General features: G+C 35.2%; 1 protein-coding gene across 2 annotated transcripts in view; it reads right to left on the bottom strand.

Annotated features, from left to right (window-relative positions):
* ZNF385D (zinc finger protein 385D) overlaps window positions 1-19,893 on the bottom strand; it is a 376,013-nt gene that overhangs the window by 320,180 nt on the left and 35,940 nt on the right. The window lies entirely within an intron of this gene.

The raw sequence follows: 19,893 nt of genomic DNA, 5'->3' as shown, positions 1-19,893 counted from the left end.
TCACTGTCACTCAACATGTAAGTTTGCAACCTTAAAAAAGTTAATTTCTCTGGTGTCAGAGTATTGGCGCAGCAGTAGGGCATTTGCCTTGCATGTGGCTGACCCAGGAGGGGCCGTAGTTCAATCCCCCAGTGTCCCAGATGGTCTCCCAAGCCAGGAACGATTTCTGAGTGCATAGCCAGGAGTAAATCCTGAGTGTCACTGGGTATGTGTCAAAAACAAAAACAAACAAAAGAGAAAAGTTAATTTCTCCATCTCTGTTGTGTTAATCTGTGGAATGAACAGCATGAATTCCCATCCCCTACTGTGTTGGAAGTAGTCACAGGACCCAACACCTAGTCCTAGGGCAAGGAAAGCATACAGTAAATATCAGCATCTTGTATTATGATAAAGTATGCTTGTGTTATTATATATACTCATTGTGTCACAATCGCCCCTGACCCTGATATCCAGTTATAAAGAAACTGGCCTAGATGAGTGAAACCAAGAAAGTAAATTCAACCACTATTCAATAAATTTTAACATCTTTCTCTCGAACCACTTAATCAATGAATAATAAGTCTTCTCATCTAATTGCCATAACTGCATGTCCACATAATGTAGCTACATCCATCAAACTGCAGCTCTTTAAGCAATTGATCATTTTCCATCAAGCCTATACAACACATTTGCAACAAATTATCAAACAAAATAATGAGAACTTAGCTTCGAACAAACAATGCTTTATTGTGCGGAAAAATTCTAGCCCTAAATCAACCTTCACATAAATCAGTAGAGCATGCAATTACAGGGTCCACAAGGAAACAAGGGAATTACCACTAAACCAGGCTTCTCAGGCTAGCTATAAAAGGCCAGAAGTTATTGCATTCGTCAATGTATGTCTGCTTAATACCCTTTTGTGCTTTTAATATTATTTGAAACAAAGGAAAATTATAAGAAGAGTACTAGAAAATGATATTTTCTTTTTATCATTTTTATCAATGTCTTTAGTGTTATTTTAGTTTAGCAGAGCATCTTAGAGTAATAGTGTTTTCAAGAAAAGATCAGAAGGCCTGTGAAGAAACCCATTAACTAGCTGGGGGCCTGGGAACAGGCACTTTCCTTCTTATTAATACCTTTTCCTCTTGCACATGAGGGTCAAAATCAAGTTCTACTTACTAAAAGTGATATTAAATTGGGATGCTGATGAAGGGTGTTATGCCATGTATATTAAAGACATAAAGTGTCCTTAAAATGTTTTGTAGTAACATGATGGGGTGAAAGAGAGAGTATATATAGTGGATAGGGTGCTTGACTTGTACAGGCCAACCACAATCAATCCTTGTATAACACATGGTCCACAAAACAGCACCAGAAAAAATTTCAAAGTGCATAACCTGTAGTAACCCTTAACATTTCTGGGAATAACCCCCCATCCCAAAAATAACAAATTAAAAAGTTCTATAGTGTTTTTTCTTCCTGGGAGCCGGGAGTCTAGCAGCATGGGGTTCAGCAGGCCTCCGCCATGCGGGAGGCCTTCTTAACCAGGCCTTGGGGGAGGTGCAGGACTCAGGTAACCCCAGCACCCCTCTACCGCCTTGCTCCAGATCTCCAGGGCTTCCCCGGGCCACATGTCTGGGCAAGCCGGTGAGTTGGGTCCCTTGGCGGAGCTTGAAGGTACCCTAGGCTTTTCCCCATTATCCATTCGGCTCCTTAGGGAGGGTCTGGGAGGGGCTCTGAACTTCTGGTCTCCCAGCTTCTTGAAGTCACTGGTAATCTCTTTCCAGTCTATATTTTCAAAATCACGTGGGGGTGCTCACAAGATACATTAATAGTGCTCACTATCATTGAATTATGTTTTTATGTATGCAGAATGTCCATTTTGTACTCTGCCCTTTTGCACACCCCTATTTTTCTCTTAAACTTTTTTCTCTTAAACTATTTTTCTCTTAAACTTCTTTAACCCCTATCATCATTACTCCTCATTTACCCTTTCTAACTTAAGTACTGTAGAGTCCTAAGTCAAAGACCAAAGTGGTGTCCTAGAGTTAACACCCACCCAACTATTCCAAAAGGCATAAAAAGGACACATATGTCTTTTCAACATTTTATGGGTGTTTTCTTTGATGGCTATAACTTTTGCTGAATATTTTCTTATACAGTGACAATCCCCCCCCCCCTTTTTTTTATCTTCTCTTTGTGAACTGCTCAATATGGAATTTGGTGTGAAAGAATCCCTCAGTTTAATGCTTATGTTTGAACCAAGGCATGGGTATTGTTGGACATGTTCTTACGCCCCCATAGACTCTGATAACGCCACGTGGCTTTATTTCTTGTTTGCTTAGGCACACTAAAACGGGAAAATACTATACATACCAATAAGTTCTTATCTAATAAAGATGGGAACACACAACTCTTGTAGTGCAATGGGACCTTACACCCTGAACATTGACATAAAGACCTGGCACAGGCCTCAGAAGAATGGGCATTCTCCATTCACCCCTGATCTAGAGAAGACATCTACAAAACATCCAAGTTTGTCTAAAACATCACCTGGAGGCAATCCTCTACCAGGGAAGACCCTACAGCTGCTCTGACATCAATCTACTAAAAAGAGACTTCCCTTAACACTGAGAAGACTAAAGAAGAACAATGACAGCTTACTGGACAGGGCTTGTTGTATTGCCCCTTAATTGTGAGGTGAAACTAGAGGATACTCCACACCAGCCTGACTTCAATGTAGGATGTGCAGATTCCAGGATCTTTAATACAGAAACCTGATGCCAACAATAGGACTGCGTGAAAATTAAAACTGTATTGGCACTACAGACAATGACTTGGATTGAATAAACTAGTTTGCCTGGAGCCTAGAGTTGGTCTTATGCCAGGAAACTTCAGGGATAGTGGTCTCCTTGTATTTAGACCAAGGCTACTCCTTTCTATGACCCCCATATTTTGGTGGGCCTATGCAAACAATATTTGCCACTCTAACATCGTTTTTAATGTGCCCTTTTGACTAACCCTTAAAACCTCTTAAACTTTTGATGTTAACTTAAACTAATATGCATGTGCATGAATATATAAAAATACTATGCCTTCAAAGTTAAGGAGTCACATAAATCCCATGGCTTTAGGTTGCTTTGTGTACTACTAAGAAATGTTATAATGTACTACAATCTGGGGACTTGTGGACAAAGTAATTGTACATGGGTTCTGCCTTATTTTTCTTAATTTTTTTTGACTGTAAGTTCAATATTTAGGCATCAGCAAGGGGATTTCTTCTGAGAACTCTGTTTATGGGTGATTGTTCTTTCACTGTAACTTTACCTTGTCCTCTGCATCATTGTTCACATAATTAAGAATAAAAAATTAAAAAAAAAACGTTTTATAGTAACATGAAGAAAAGAGATTAATATAGAATAGGTCAAAGTAATCATTAGAGCCCTTTAGTTCTAGCAATAAGTTCTGTGATTTTTTTTCTAAATAATTAATTTATCATTGCTAACTCTCAAAATAAAATGAGAGGAAGAATTAAGATGGGTTATGGGCATACATCTGCACTCTACAAGTGGGGTGCACTTATCCCTAGTAACTATCCAGAGAATAACAGGGTAACTTATCCCTGAGAATGGTTGGTCCACACTGAAATGTCAAGTAGAGTGTTTATCAGGATAAAAGTGAATCCCAGATTTTAAGACATAAGTGTGAAGATAATAAAAAGTATCTCCAAAATGTTACATTAGTTATACATTAATTCATATTACACTATATTTATATTTATGATATATAAATATATTACATTATTATATATATTATATTATATTAAATATTATATTTATATTTCCTGTTGGGCTCTTTTATTGTTTTTATTTTTTAGACCACACCCAGTAACACTAAGAGGTTACTCCTGGCTATGTGCTCAGAAATTGCTCAAGGCTTGTGGGACCATATGGGATACGAGGAGATCAAACTGCAGTCCACCCTAGGCTAGCACAGGCAAGGGAAACACCCTACCATTTGTGCCACCGTTCTGGCTCTGTTGTGCTCTTTTTGACCCTTTATTATTATCTTGTGGCATAAATCAATCCTTTCTGACTGACTTCACTCAACATGGCATTCTCTTGTTCCATCCATGCTGCAGCAAATTACATAATTTAATTTTTCTTAGACCTGACTAGTAGATGATTGTGTATAAAAACCACACTTTTTAATTAGTTCATCCGTGGGTGGGTATTTGGGTTACTTCCATATCTTCATTATTAACGTAAGTGCAGTAGAGAACATTGGTGTGCATATATTGCTGGTTCATATGGAAGTTCTATTCCTATCTTGGAGAAATATATGCATATTTCTTTCCTAAAAGACTGAATCAGATGACATTCTCACAAACAATTTATGGAGGTGCCTTTCTCCTCACAGCCTCACCAGCACAAGCTGTTTCCAGACTTTTGATATGTGCTTTTTACAGTGACTGACAGAATATTTAACATTTCCTGTGTGTCTGACACTTGTGATTTTTCCAGATTAGAAAATGGTAAGTACTGGTTTGGGAAGAGGGCAGGGCTTGGAGTGATCAGGGAAGACCTTTCTCAATAGCATGATAATAAGACCAGAGGACAGAAGGGAGGACGTAATCAGATGTGTTTCAGGGGAAAACACTTTTCATGGCACTCAGGAGAAAATGGAACAATTTATGCTATACACTTATAAAAAAGGTCTGACCATAATAAAAGAATAAACTTGATCATATAAAACAATTATTCAGGCCCCAAGGCATAAACTAGCATTTATAAAATGCCTCATATCCTATAACAAGCAAATAAGCTAAATTAAATTAAAGATAAACTTCTAGAAAATAAGACCAATTTGTGGCTTGAAGAACATAATGTAACATTTATAGACATTGGTTTTTAATGCTGTATACTTGAAACTGATATAATGTTTGATGTTACATTATATCAATTAAATTAATGAATAAACGAACACTTTCAATTTTGTTTTGAGAAAGAAATATAGTCAGGATTTACCATCTTTAGAGACTTTGGAAAGCAAACTCTGGTTCTGACAAACTCACTGTTGTGATAATGTGTGAGGTTTTATTGGTGTGCAACATAAAGGTGAAACAAACACAAATATCTTTTTAACTTCTCTAGAAAATAATTTACAAATATATTTACTTACGATGCAAGAAAATCACACACCAAAATCCTACAGGAGTGCATACTTGTTAATTTCGAACTGAAAAGTACAGGGATCATATACAAAACAGTTCTAATTCTTCTCTGAAGGTCCACAATGCTTTATGCTATAAAGCATTTCCTTCAGGTGAAAAAGATAAATATCTTTACAGCTGCCCTGGGCAATTATTCTTTGTTCCACCATATGTAGTCTCAAATTCTCTATGCAGCTTCATTCAGATAGTGATCTTTAACAACCATGATAAGTTGTTTTTTTTTTTTTTTTTTGCCTTTTTGCCTTTTTGCCTTTTTGCCTTTTTGCTTCTGGTGACTTTGGTTATTGTAATGTAATAGATGATATACAGGGACAATGTAAGTTTGTGATTTTTTCCCTACTGGATCTGTTCTTATGGTCTGTACTTCTTTACCAATCTCCACAAAACAGCACAGTTCAAAGATTCTTTGGGGTTGGAGCAATAGTAAAGTAGATATGGCATTTGCCTTGCACAAGGTTGATTCAGATTTGATTCTTGTCATCCCGAGTACAATTAGGAGTGATCCCTGAGCACAGAGCCAGGAGTAAGTCCTGAGCAAGGCTAGACATGCCCTCCACACACAACACACAAAGAGTCTTTAACATGTCTACAGTATTACACAATCCTTGTTTTTTCTTTACATCCTATACCACCTCTGTAAAAAAAAAAACTTTATTAAATTCTTCACAATTTATTTAGTTTTATTATACATCTGTTTTTGCTGATTCTCTGAGAACTGAAAGCTATGTATCAAATAAAGTCTTAAATAAAAAAGCAGTTCTTACAACCTTAGAACAGCACATTATTCTCTACATTCTCTTACAAAATTATACAGTCCTTGGGTCAAGAGTTTGAATGTAGAGCATTTATCTTCTAGGTGATCTAGGCAAAACTCTGTGGTGCCACATATGGCTCCTGGAGTACTGCCAGAAGTCAGTCCTGATACAGGCCAGTGTGTATCTCCCCTTCAATAAAAAGAATAATAATAAGGATGTCTATCCTGTTTTGTAAAGACTATACTATAAATATTTTTCATGTTGGACCATGAGGCTTACCAAAAGCTCATATTTGTTACTTGTGGTTCCTTTTCTTTCACAACTTTCAGTTGAGGTAAGCAAAGCCATTTGCATAGCAATTAACTGCCAAATTTGCATATCCCTCCTAAACCTGTAATGGGAAAAGGTAAACTTCTCAGATCACTGAATATGTCAAATTCCTCACTAACTCCACTTGGCATACTATGTCCTTTCATTGGTGGCCAGGTTTGTTCACTTTATGGCTAGTCCTTACTTGCCTCTGCCAAAGAAAACAAAATCTGCAATGTGTTTCTTCCATTTTAAAATAAAAATACAAAACCACTGAGGATAGAATTAGTATATCTGGAAACTGAAAATGAATTTTCTAGGTTTTTGACCCTGCATAAGTTAGTTTCCCAAGGTCAAACATTTCTTATATTTTAGGTGACATCCTGTGGCTGTTTTAACTTAGTTTGTAATATGTTGTGCTTACTCAATTACTTCATCAGTGATCCTTTGGTGTTCTCTAAGATGGTACTCAGGTGCAACTTTCTGCTCAAAACTAAATTAGGTTTGGCATTTTCCTGTAGATCAAATGGTGGTAACATTGTGCCCCAAATTGTATCAACATTTATACCCTTGAAAATCAAATTTTACTGAAAATATTGAGTATTAGTCCTACATTATGAGTATTTGAAATTTATGTTCTTTACTTGAGTCATTAAAATGACTTGTCATTTCTGGATTATATATTCTTATATTTTTTGAAGGGGAGCACACCTGATGGTATGCAGGTCTTACTCCTGGTTCTGTGCTGAGGGATCACTACTGGTAGGCTCACCTGGGACCTTATAGAGTTCTGAGAATCAAAGTTGGGCTGGCTAAGTACAAAAAAATCACGCTCCTTGCTGGACTATCTCTTTTGTCCCAGAGGTTAGCATACAATTTATTACCCTTTCACCTCTACTACTTTATTAATGGTCTTTATCATATCTAAAAATATTTATGCTGTTTCTTTCTTTTCCTTTTACTTCACTTGCAGTGGAATTTCCTAAAACTATGTTTTGTTCATCACAGCACCCTTAGTAACCAGGATACAGAGCAGACACTCATTAAGTATCTGCAAACATTAACAAATAATTTGGTGTTTCTCACATATTGTTGAAAAGATCAGGTACTCAATACATGCTTGTTGACTGTGAAATAGCTCTGCTGAAAAGCACTCATTACAAGTGGTTTGCTGTCACTGTCATATATTTCCTAGAGGAGGTCACAGATGGTGTGAGGTTATCTATGGTAAACTAGAAAATTCAAGCCATATATAAGAGACTGCTAGAACTCAAAAACAAACTCACTCCTATATGAGAATTTAAGATTCCTTGCTGTATAATCTTTGCATATTTACAGAAAACATCTTATTATCCTAATCTTAAACATTCTACATTTTATTGATAATGTATCAAAATATTATAAAGTACAAAGTGATGCAAATGTAATGTTTACATGAGTTAATGCAGTAGATACTCAACAGGAGGATACTATATTTTATATCTTTGTCAAAGCATCCTTAATAATGGCAAACTTTAATAAGTATCTGTGTCCTGAACTAGTAAGCTCATTTAAAGGCATTGAAAGTAATTTCTTAATGAAGATTAAGAAGGAGCAGCAAACTTTCCATATTTATATTAAAAATATTCTCTGGCAGAAGTCACAAAGGGTATGAAACAAACTATTAATTAAATTTTAATTTGAAATTTAATCAAAAGTGAATTCTACTGTTGTAAGAACTCCAGAATCTTAATGATCCTATGACCTTCAAATCATTTGCAAAGGGATTCTTCTTCCTTAAGTTGGCATGAGAGGGCAGCGAATCGGAGAGTGAGAACTTCTCAAACATCATTTTTGCCAATCTCATTTAACAGCTGAGGAAATTAAAAGTGTAAAACAAGAGACTTGACTGAATCATGTGATGGTGATGCTGAGAAGAGAAACACTCTCTGTGTTTCACTGCCAGTCTACCACCCTCCAAATCCACTGATTCCCTCATGTTTCACTTCATTCACACTCTGTGCATAGAGGTTCTCCTTTTTCTTTCACTCAAATGTTTGATTTTGACTCTGAACTATCTCCTCCTTCCAAAGTTTTCAGTTCACCAGTTCACAATGAACCCATTCCTGTGTGCACCAAGCCCAGGTTGCCAAAATTTCAGCTGGGACATGTGCCCGGATGATGTCAGAGATCAGAAAGAAAGCATAGCTTGATCAATGATGGAGGTGGTAAGTGGAAATTTACCTTCCCCAAACACTGAAGAACATCTGGTTCTCTGCTCTGCTTTCTCCAAAAACTCAAATGCACTTCTATAAGATGATCTATTCTTAAAATAGCTTCTCATTGGGTACAGGACTGATAATAATAGAAAAAAAATTTTCCTAACAGGATAAAAATACAGCAGACTTCCAAAGGCCATATCACCTTACTTGATTGCCCATTGAATCATTGTAGAGCTCTTGTTGAAAAAAATTTTATACAGGGCAACCAGATTTTATTTTCATTTTTATCTAACAGCTTGATTGACAGAGAGTTCACAGTTCATAAAATTCTCCTCTTTAAAAACATTCAACTTTGATAGTTAACTCATAACATTTTAAAACTTTCTACCAAAAAGTAACACAGTGGGGTCAGAAATTAATGTTGCATGAGTCACAGCCTATTTTTAATTTGCAAATGCAAAAGATTTTATGACTCTTACTTTGGTCTCTAGACCAGAAACAGAAATTGGGGCTCTGGGAACATACTTTTAAACTCATGTAGATATTAGCTTTTCAACTTACTATTAGAAGTGCATGTTAACCTGGGAGTTTATTTCAGTTTCTAACATTTTGGGGTGATACTTTATTATAATTAGGCTCAATACTAAGAAGCCTATTGCTTTGTATGTATAATGCATTGTGAGGCAATGACTTGGGAGAGAGAATAACATGTCCCCTGATTCCACTTTCATTGAGGACAGTTGACAGCTTATTTACTTCTTTTTTTAAGTGACTATATCAGCCTTAATTCACAAAGACAATGGAAAAGCTTGATAAACTTTAAGTTCAAAGGCTTTCAGTAGCTTAACTTTAATATAACCCAGATGCAATTCAAACTTGAGTGGGCTGGCCTTTCTTGTCAAGAATATTTGTTATTATTTAAAGAAAATTGAGTAAATTGATGATCTGAATCACATTGCCAGGGGAGAGAAGTTTAGTTAAATCGTTATTATTCTTTTTTAATAACTCTTATTTGGATTGGTTTCATTATGTGTTTTACAAATCACTTCATATTTATTAAAGGCACTTAAAATATTCAACATAAAACATTCCAAATGCTTGATTTACTATAAATTGTGCACAGGTGTGGAATTGTTTATATTTCTTTGGTACAGTAGGAAGTCAAGCTTTCATTTAAATTTCATGGTGCAGTAAATAGCTTTTAACTCTGAAATGTTAGGATTATTACAAAGAGTCTTACAATATGAAGCAATTGTCAATGCATTTCAATTCATAGACTCTAACACACTATCAAGATATCCTTAAAGATGCTAGAAAGTGCTGTTTTGTTAAAATCTTTAAAGAAGATCTCTATGTTGTAAAATAGGGGTATAAGTCACTAATACATTTTTATACATACATTTATGTATGTGAATGCTAATATGGTTAAAACCTGAAATGAGTTCTCTAAGAATTTCAGTATGTGGAAAGATCAGGGCTGATCTAAGAAATACTATAAATTTTTTTCTAATGGTGAGATTGTTTCAGAACATACAACTTGTTTTTCCTGTGTCTTGGTTACTGTTTCTAATTAGAACTATCTAACCCTTAATCAGCCCACAGAGACTGAAAAAAGTATAAACTGCAGAAAATGACTGGTCATCTCTTAAAAAAAATATGAGATGAAAAGTGAGCTGAATTAAATAAATGTTTGTACAATCTGAATTCATTTATTTTAAGGTGATGTAGAGGAACTCGGTTAAGGGAAAGAATGCTTGATTATAATGCTGATCTGGATATTAAAAGCATGAAGTACTTGGGAAAGTCACAATTCCTATAGGACTCAAATATCAACAAAGCAACTAGAAATCAACTTATTTTTTCTTTTAATGCACAAACTCAAAGACAATGTGAGAGTTTGTTTGTTTGTTTATTTGTGGGCCACACCCGGCAACACTTACAGGTTACTCCTATATCTGAGCTCAGAAATGACTCCTGGCAAGCTCTAGGGACTATATGGGATGTCGGAAATCAAACCCAGGTCCATTCCTGTAGGTCACAGTGAAGGCAAAAGCCCTACCACTGTGCTATCTATCGCCCTGGCCCCAATAATGTGAGTTCTAATATTGAGTTGACGTTTTATTCTTTATTTAGTCACACTTACCTTGCACGTGTCAATTTCTGGTATTATACCCTGGTATTAATATTTTAAAGATATGTTGGATTAGTTACTTTAGTTACTTTACTATGGGAAGTGAAGTAACTAATGGACATATTTCTAGTGATTGAATGAAGAACTTTGTAAAATTATGTAATGCTTCCACCAATCCCTTGAATAAGTAATTATTTCCTTTGGGATAAAGAAAAAAAAGCTATCATGATGTAACTCATAAGTAGCAGAAATAAAAGCAAACTTAGATAAACTAAGAGTTCCTTGTTTTAGTGCTACTTTTTTTTTTTAACAACTATCACCTTTTATAATTTAGAAATCCTGAGTGTTTCAGATAATCTCATACCTTCTTCATCACCCCAGACTTTAAGGGCATTTAAGATACCTTCATATTTAGCAACTTGTTTAATAATTATTTCCTCTAACCACTATGGTCACGTATTTTTTCATGACTGAATCTTAGTTACACAATATACACCAAGCTTCACCAGTGCATATTACCCACCATCATGGTCCTCAGTTTCTTTTCCATCCATCTTCAGGTGTGCTTCTGGGGCAGACATTTTACTTCTTTCTCTTCCTCACTCTCTCTTCTCTCTCTCTATTTCTCCCTTCTTTTTCTTTTAGACACTTATTTGTTAAGTGTATTTGAAGAGGAATTATGCAGCACTCTTTTTTCAGCATCCAGCTCTTATCCGGAGTGATCAGTTCCAGCTATCAAAATCATAGTGGACCTTTTTCTAACCTAACTGCAATACTATATTTGTGGGAAGCTTCCTACAATGGACTGGTCCTCATGGCCCTCATCTCTACTGTCTCTGGATATTGTTACCATATTATCTTTTGTTTTTCTTATATACCACAAATGACAGAGATTATTCTATCTCTATCCACCTCTCTCTGACTCATTTCACTCAGAGTAATACTCTCCATATCTATCCATGTATAAACAAATTTCATTACTTCATTTTTCTTAACAGCTGTATATAGTATTGCTTACAATGTTAGATGTAGCACATTTTCTTTAGCCACCCATCTGTTCTTGGGCACTTAGATTGTTTCTAGATTCTGATTAATGTAAATGTAAGGCTTTTCTGCATTTTTGGGGAGTGGGATTTCTAAGGTACATCATTAGGAGTGGTATAGCTGTATCATATAGAAACTCAGTTTTTAGCTTTTTGAAGAACATATTGTTTTCAAAAAAGGCTGGGCCAGACAACATTCTCAACAACTGGTGAATGAAAGTCCATTTCTTCCTGTATCTGCACCAACACTGGTTGTGATGTGTACCAAATTCTTGGAGATGTGTGCCAGATGCTGTGGTGTGAGATGATATTTCATTGTTGTTTTGATTTGTATCTCTCTGAAGAGTAATAATGTGGAACATTTCTTTTCATGTGCCCTTTGGCCATTTGTATTTCTTCTGGATTTGTTTTAAAGAATTGTTTTAGCTATTCATGAATGTTTATTTTTCCATATGAATTTCAAGAATGTTTGATCCACTTTTTGATCCACTTTATGTCCTGATTTCTTTGGATTCATGAGGAAATGTCTGTTCAATGCTTTTCCCCATTATGGATGTGCTTAGATGTTTAATTCTTGCTAAGTTGTATCAGTGTGTTTTATTCATTACATATTATCCCTTCAAAAATAACTTTAAGTAGTTTAAATTAATTAAAATACTAATTTTTTTCTGGCCTCTTTATTTCTTTTTTTTTCCTGGTTTTTTGGGGCACACACAAACAGGAGAAGCCTGTTTTTTAATATCTCCTTTTACTCTTTTATTATTTGTATATAAAAAAGCCATAGACTTTTGCATATTATAGATGGCCACTTTACAAAATATTAATTTCTGAAGATTATTATTTCTGTAGATATTATTTTTGTAGATTCTTTAGCTATTTATGTATATTTAGTGAATAAATGACTTCAATGCCACTGAGTTTTCTGCCCATGTTTTTCCTCTATAAACTCATGGTTATAAGTTTTATATAATGGTTTTTAATTGATTTGATTTGATCAATTTGTACAGTATTAAAGAGATATTTATATTCACCTTTTTGTATGTATCTAACTCGTATTCCAAGCATCACATGTTTGGAGGGGCATTCCTTGCTTCTTTTATATTTCTTCCTTTTTATAAAGGATTAGTTGATTGTAGACCTGGGTTCACTCTCAGAATAGTCAAGTCTACTCCTTTAAGATGAATGTCTCTCTTTATTTCAGTATCATGCTGTTTTAATGACTAATACTTTATAGTAAACTTTAAATTGGAGAAAGTTATGCCTCAATCTTTTACCCAAGGATTGCTTTAGCTGTACATGGACATTTATATTTCCATATAAATTTCAAAAATGTTTGACTTACTTTTGAAAAATGTCAATGGTATTCTTATAAGAATTGTATTAAACCTGTGGAAGGTTTTGTTCTATTACTGACATTTCAATGATGTTAATCCTACCAGTCTATGAGCTCAGATATGTCCCTTATTTATTTTGACCTCTTATTTCTTGAAGCAGTATTTTGTTCTTTGTTCTTTTCTTTGTATGTTCTTTCACTTCTTTAGTTGAAATTACTCTGGGGTACTTTATTTTCTGAGGCATAATTGTGAATGTGATTTTTTTTATAAAAGCCATGAACTTTTACATATATATATTTATACAGATAAATATATATATAGTAGCTTGTCACTTTACTACAAAAACACTATTGTTTTCTTTAGATTTTTGGTAGATTCTTTAGGATTTCTATATATAGTATCTTGTTATCTGCAAACAGTAGAGGTTTTCCTTTCCTATCTGGTTACCCTTAATATATTTTTTCTTGCCTAATTGTTATGGCAAGTACTTACAATACTATATTGAACAGAAGTGGTGAGAAGATGAAACTTATCTTTAGTCAGGTCTGAGAGGAGAGAGGAAAGACTTTTAGTATGTTTGCCATGAGCTTGTGGAAAATATCTTTGACTACATTAAGAAAATTTCCTTTAATTCCCATCTATTTGAGAGTTTATTTTTTTTATCATGAATGTGTGCTGGACCTTGTCAAATCCTTTCTCTACATCTATTATCATGACAATATGATTTCTGTTTTTTTCTTATCTGCATATATTATTATAATAATATAATTTCTGTTTTTTCTTTTATTAATGTGATGTATTATATCATATCAATATGGTTGACCTGCACATATAAAAAGGTTATTTGAGTCCAAGAATTAATCCATCTTTTTTTTCAGGTTCTCTTGTTTTGTGGCACCAATATTCTCAAAGCAAACTCTGATTACCTTTTGAATTACTATAAAATCTGTAATGACATCTCCTTCTTATTTCTGATGTGGTTTATTGTTTCTCTCTCCTTCTTTGTGAGGCTTGTTAATGGTTTTTCATCTTGTTTATTGTTCCAAAGACCAATTCTTGCTTTCATTGATCTTTTGGATTGTTTTTGAGTCCAGATCATTAATTATTGTTATAAGTTTTATTATTCCTTTTGTCTGCCTACTTTTGTCTCATTTTGTTGATCCTTTTCCAATTTCTTAAGCTTTACCATTAATTTAGTTATGTAGGCCTCTTCTTTCCTGATGAATGTTTGCAAAGTTATAAAATTTCCTCCGAATACTGCTTTTGCTGTGTTCACAAATTCTCATAATTTATGTCTTCCTTCTTATTTGTTTCCAGGAATATTTGATTTCCAGGTGTCAAAGTTAATTATTTGTGTCTGTGTATAATTCACTTTTATTTTCACTGTGTCACAGTTCAAGAAGATACTTGATAAAATTTCTATCTTCTTAATTTTATGGAAATATGTTTATGGCCCAGCATGTGGTGCATTTTGGAAAATGCCCTATCTGCATTTGAGAAGAAAGCATTTCAACTTGTGGTAATAAAAAAGCTCTCTCTATTTATATTAGGTCTCTGTCATCTATATGTTCTATGTATATATATATCAGTAGCTTAATATTTCTATTCCATTTCTTCTATAAAAATCAGTATATCCTTGTTAAGTTTTAGCCTGGTTAATCTATTAAGTTATAATAAAGTGGTGTTGAAGTTTCCACTACTATTGTGTTACTATTAATGCCTTATTTCAAATCTATTAGCAGTTGTTTTAGGTATTTTGCTAGTCTCTATCTAGGTTTCTGTATGTTTAAAAGTGTGATTTCTTACTAATTATCACATCCCTTGATTATTAAGAAATGACCATCTCTATCTGTGTTATTTGATATTTTAAAGGGAACCAATATTTTAAAGGGAATCATATAAAAGCTTGTCCTCTTACTTATGACTTTGAATCTGCACCTATTTTAGACTCCATTTTGGATTCCATTTTTTAATACATTTTGCCACTCTTTCTTTAAATTGGTGAATTTATTCCATCAACATTGAGATAAAATATTTTAATGTGATTTTGCATTTTCTTTTTTGCAGAACTTTGGGGGAAAAAAGTTTGGTGTGCTTGTTGGGTCTGTCTTGACTTATATAGTTGACCTTTAGTTCTTTTAAGGTTGGTTTTGTGTCTGTAAAGTTTCTAAGTTGTTGGTTATCCATATGCTGTGTATCCTTTCTTCTGTTCTGAATGAAAACCTTGCTGGATAAAGTAATCTTTGCAAGACACTCATTTCATTGATTTTTTTCACTTGACTACACTGACTTTCAGGCCTGGAGGGTTGCTTGCACTAAATTTGCTATAAATTTTAAGGACGCTTCTTTTTGTGTAATTTCCCTTTTGAATCTTGTTGCTTAAGGCATTATATATATAGTTTTTATCATTGTGACTAGGATTGCCTTGAAGGGCTTTTATTTTGGTCTTAGCTGGTACTCTTATGTGTTCAGGAACTGAGTACATGCACTCTTCAGCTCTAGGAAGTCCTCGACTCTTGTTTCTTCATGTATTTAGCTCTCTGTAACCCAAATGATTCTTATGTTGCTTGTGTTTAATTTACCCCTGATTTGTATTGTCATTTGTTTGCTTAATTTCAATATTTTTCCATCATCTGTTAAATTAATTTAAGGCTCTTTTCCAACCTCTTCTCTTGAATCAATGTGTTATGAAACTCATTTTCCAGCTCACTTATTTTGTCTTCCACAGCTGTTACTCAGCTGATGAAGTCTTCTGGTGAGTTTTTTATTTCTCTGACCAAGTTTTTCAGTTCTTGTTATTTCTTTTAGAAGTTTTCTCATTTCTACTTTTATATATCTGTTAGATTTTACATCTGTTAGAAATTCTTTCAATGTTTCCTTTGAATTATTTGAACATCCTCAATATTTTCTTTCTAAAGTCCTTATTAGAGAGGCTATATAAGTGGCTGCTATTAGTTGGGTCTTCATAACTAAATTTTTTATTCACTAAGCATGATGGGGTTCTGTATTCTTTCCCATGTGACTTTTGTAGTGTGGTGGTGTGTAAGATGAAACCCAGGTATCAACCCCAAAGAAAGGTGTTCCCTGTTCCTTAAACCTCTTCCTTTGATATATAAAAGACCACGGCATAAGTAGTTTTATCTCACTCTCAACTTTCCCCTCCTTTGGTATAATAAAAGAAATAGTCGGTTTTGACTTGACACTTGTAAACACCATAAGAAAAAGCCACTCTTAAAAGCCATCAACTCTTGATTTTTCTAACTTAGTGTATTTCTTCACCTCTATCTTGCTTCTTCAGACCCTGCTGCATAAGGTTTAGAAATATGGTGCCTGGAGTGACCTCACAATCTATGGATTTTTATTTTATATTGGCATTTTTTCTTTCTTATTTTTACTCTTAATTCACATTTTATTATTTATTGCCTTTTTATAAATATAATCAAAGTTTCAGAAAAGAGAATTTTTTACAGTAGAAAAATTAATATTTTGTCATAGCTTGGAAAATGTGCCCCATTGTTACATTTTTATCTGGATTCACTTTTTCATTTATTTTTTAAAGATTAGGCTTTACATTTTGCCCCTGTATCCACTTATCTATCACAAGGAGCATGTATCCTTTCCAGATCTTGATGTTTATAAATGTAGTGAACAAAGGTACACAGTATCTTTACATATCTTTTTGAATTATGCTTTAGTGGTCTTTGATATCTGGGATAAAATTAATTGATTCTACTGTAGCTGTATTAACATATTTTTATGTGGTTACTAGAAAACCCCAAATTCTACTCACAGCCTACTCTTGGCATAGTGCAAGAGAGGTAGGGAGGGTTCCTTCTTGGAGTGTTTGTGAGATCACAATGTACCAAGGATAGAAGAGTCTCACATCTTCAGCAGTGGCTAAAGAGATAGTATAGTGGGCAAGACACTTGCATTGCATATGATCAACCCTAGTTTTCACTTCACAAGCCTACTGGTGTTTTTAATGTGTCATGATTGGGCTTATTGACTAGAACAAATGCGTGGCCAATCCTCTTGAGGTACTATAGTCCCACTCTTCCATCTCAAGGGTAATTGCAGTTCACCAAATGGCCAGCTCCTCTTGTGGTACACTGGTCTTATTCAGTGTCTGCTTTCTACCGGAGCCAAGGAGACCATATTGCAAACTTGTTTTGCTTTTCTCAAATATTTCTAGGACTTTGGGGCTGAAGAAATAGCATAGCAGGTAGGGCAACTGCCTTGCATGTGGCTGACACTGGTTGATACCCAACATCCAATCTGGTCAACTAAATACTGCCAGGAGAAATACCTGAACCAGGGGTAACCTCTGAGCACTCTCTATATATACTTTCTTTAAAGAATCATGTATTGCGGTACGGTAAGAAAATAGTATAGCAATTAGATTTGATACCTGGCCTATCTTGTCCCCATGTTTATGGCTGCAGCTCTGGAGTAAGTATCCCAGCACCACTAGGTGGCACAGTTATGCCCCTCATTCCAAGACCTCAGTAACAATGAAACCTCCAGCACTTGTACTGTACCAACAGTCCAGCTGACCAAAATTTTCTAATAGTGTCTCCAGAAGTTCCAAGTATTGCTTTAGAAACCTGTCTCCCACAATGCCAGAAATTATTTATTGCACACCCAATGTAGCTAGTGGAATCCAGGAACTGTCATTCAATTAGTGAATGGATTGACTATATTACATTAACAACAAAAATCGTGAACAAACATATATGAATAAACAACGAATTATGAAATAGCAAATCAACATGAATGAATCCCAAAGGTTTTGAGCAGTGATCTCAGAGGCTTTGGGTTCATCTAAAACTGATTAAATATTTAAAAATTTAATGTATATATCTCCAAAGAAAAATAACTAAAGTGTTATAAATTCAGAAGTGTTCCAACAGGTTGGGAGAAATTATACATGAGGAAAGTAAACAATAACAGTAGAAATTTTTGGAGTAAGAAATGGCTGACTGTGGGGACTCCCAGGTAAAGTGCTGATTGCTTCACCTGCAGAGTCTCTGCTCTGCTGTGCTTCTTCTGAGGAAACTGGGGACCTAAAGAGAACCCTGTCCTGTGCTCCTCTCTCTTTCCTGAATCCTTCAAGCTCTCCTCAGAGCCCTGGGAAGTGAACCCCACAAAAAAACTGCATTCTGAAGCTATCCAGCGAGCGAGTGAGTAAGAAATGGCTGACTTTACAAGCACAGAAAGGGGAAGCCACTGAACTCTGCTGGAACTCAGATGCCAGTACTCCTATCTGCCTGTCTTCTGTGCTGTGCTCCATTTTTGGCCTGATTTCATCCTGTGTGTGGCTCATCTGCAGATGGCTCGCCTTCCCTGGAGCCTTCCCTGGAGGTGAGTTTACAATCCCAGAAAGGAGAAGCCACTGAACTCTGCTGGAAGTCAGATGCCAGCACCCCTATCTGCCTGTCTTCTGAGCTGTGTTCCATCTTCGGCCTGATTTCATCCTGTGTGTGGCTCATCTGCAGATGGCTCGCCTTCCCTGGAGCCTTCCCTGGAGGTGAGTTTACAATCCCAGAAAGGAGAAGCCACTGAACTCTGCTGGAAGTCAGATGCCAGCACCCCTATCTGCCTGTCTTCTGAGCTGTGTTCCATCTTCGGCCTGATTTCATCCTGTGTGTGGCCCATCTGCGAATGGCTCACCTTCCCTGGAGCCTTCCCTGGAGGTGAGTTTACAAGCCCAGAAAGGGTGGAGCCAGAGAAGCACGACCGCTCCGCTTCACTTCCTGGCGGTACACATCATTTAGCCAATGAATACAACCACAACACGTAGAAAAACCCACAATACAAATGTGACAATGGGGAAACAACACAGGCCAAGCCAGACATAGAGAATGACGATGGCAACTCTGATGACTTGAACATGACCAACCAACTAGTCAGTCTCTCAGATAAGGAGTTTAGAATCACAATATGGAAGTTTTCAAAGAACTCAAAGAAAGTATAGAAGAGAACACTAATAAGAATCAAGAGAATGTGAAGATAGAGATCAGAAAACTCCAAATTGAAATTTCAGGTCAAATAACAGGTCTGAAAAACTCAGTAGATGAATTGAAGTAAAACATGGTTGAGCTTTCCCATGGGTTAACAGCAGCAGAGGATAGAATTAGTACATTGGAAGATGAGATGAATAGCAATTCCATACACCAGAAGAAATTGGAAAAAAGCCTTAAAGCAAACAATCAAACAATGGAAAAATTACTCAAAGAATGGGAACAGATAAAAATAGAAGTCTATGATAAGCTCAACAGAAACAACTTAAGAATCATTGGAGTCCCAGAAACCCAGGAAGAAAATCTCCAGGAAAAATCAACGGTCAAGAACAACATTAAAGAGAAACTACCAGAGTTAATGAATACATGCGATCAAATTTTGCATGCCCGAAGAGTACCAACTAAAAGAGACCCCAGAAAAAAACAGTAGAAATTTCTAGGTTTTGATTGTACTTTGTACATGACCATGAATCTGTCTAAATTTAAAGATCTTAAGACTAAAGGGCTAAATTATAACAATAAAATAAACGATTGTGTCCTTAAAGAAGTAAATTGGATCTATTAGCTCTAATGATCTGTGGAAATAAATACAGGGTAATTGGATAAATTAATGGAGTTATGAAGTTACCACCGTTGAATGAACTCACAGTAAAAGTTATGACCAGAGAATATTTTTTAAAGTTTTGTGACTAAAGGTAGGATACACACAAGACTAAAAATAAACCAACCTGCTCTAGATATTAATTTATGTCTCAGAATGACTTTGTATGCTTTGGAGAAATTAAATTGAAAATTCTCTGGATTGGGCAATGGACAGTAAACACATCATGGGATAACAGTACCTGAATCTATCTAATTATAAAGAATATAATAATTACAATCATAATA

This window comes from Suncus etruscus, chromosome 20 (assembly GCF_024139225.1).
Source record: "Suncus etruscus isolate mSunEtr1 chromosome 20, mSunEtr1.pri.cur, whole genome shotgun sequence".
In the NCBI taxonomy this organism is placed as follows: Eukaryota; Metazoa; Chordata; class Mammalia; order Eulipotyphla; family Soricidae; genus Suncus; species Suncus etruscus.
Note: the sequence above shows the minus strand (reverse complement) of the source record. Positions and strands in the feature narration are given on the sequence as shown.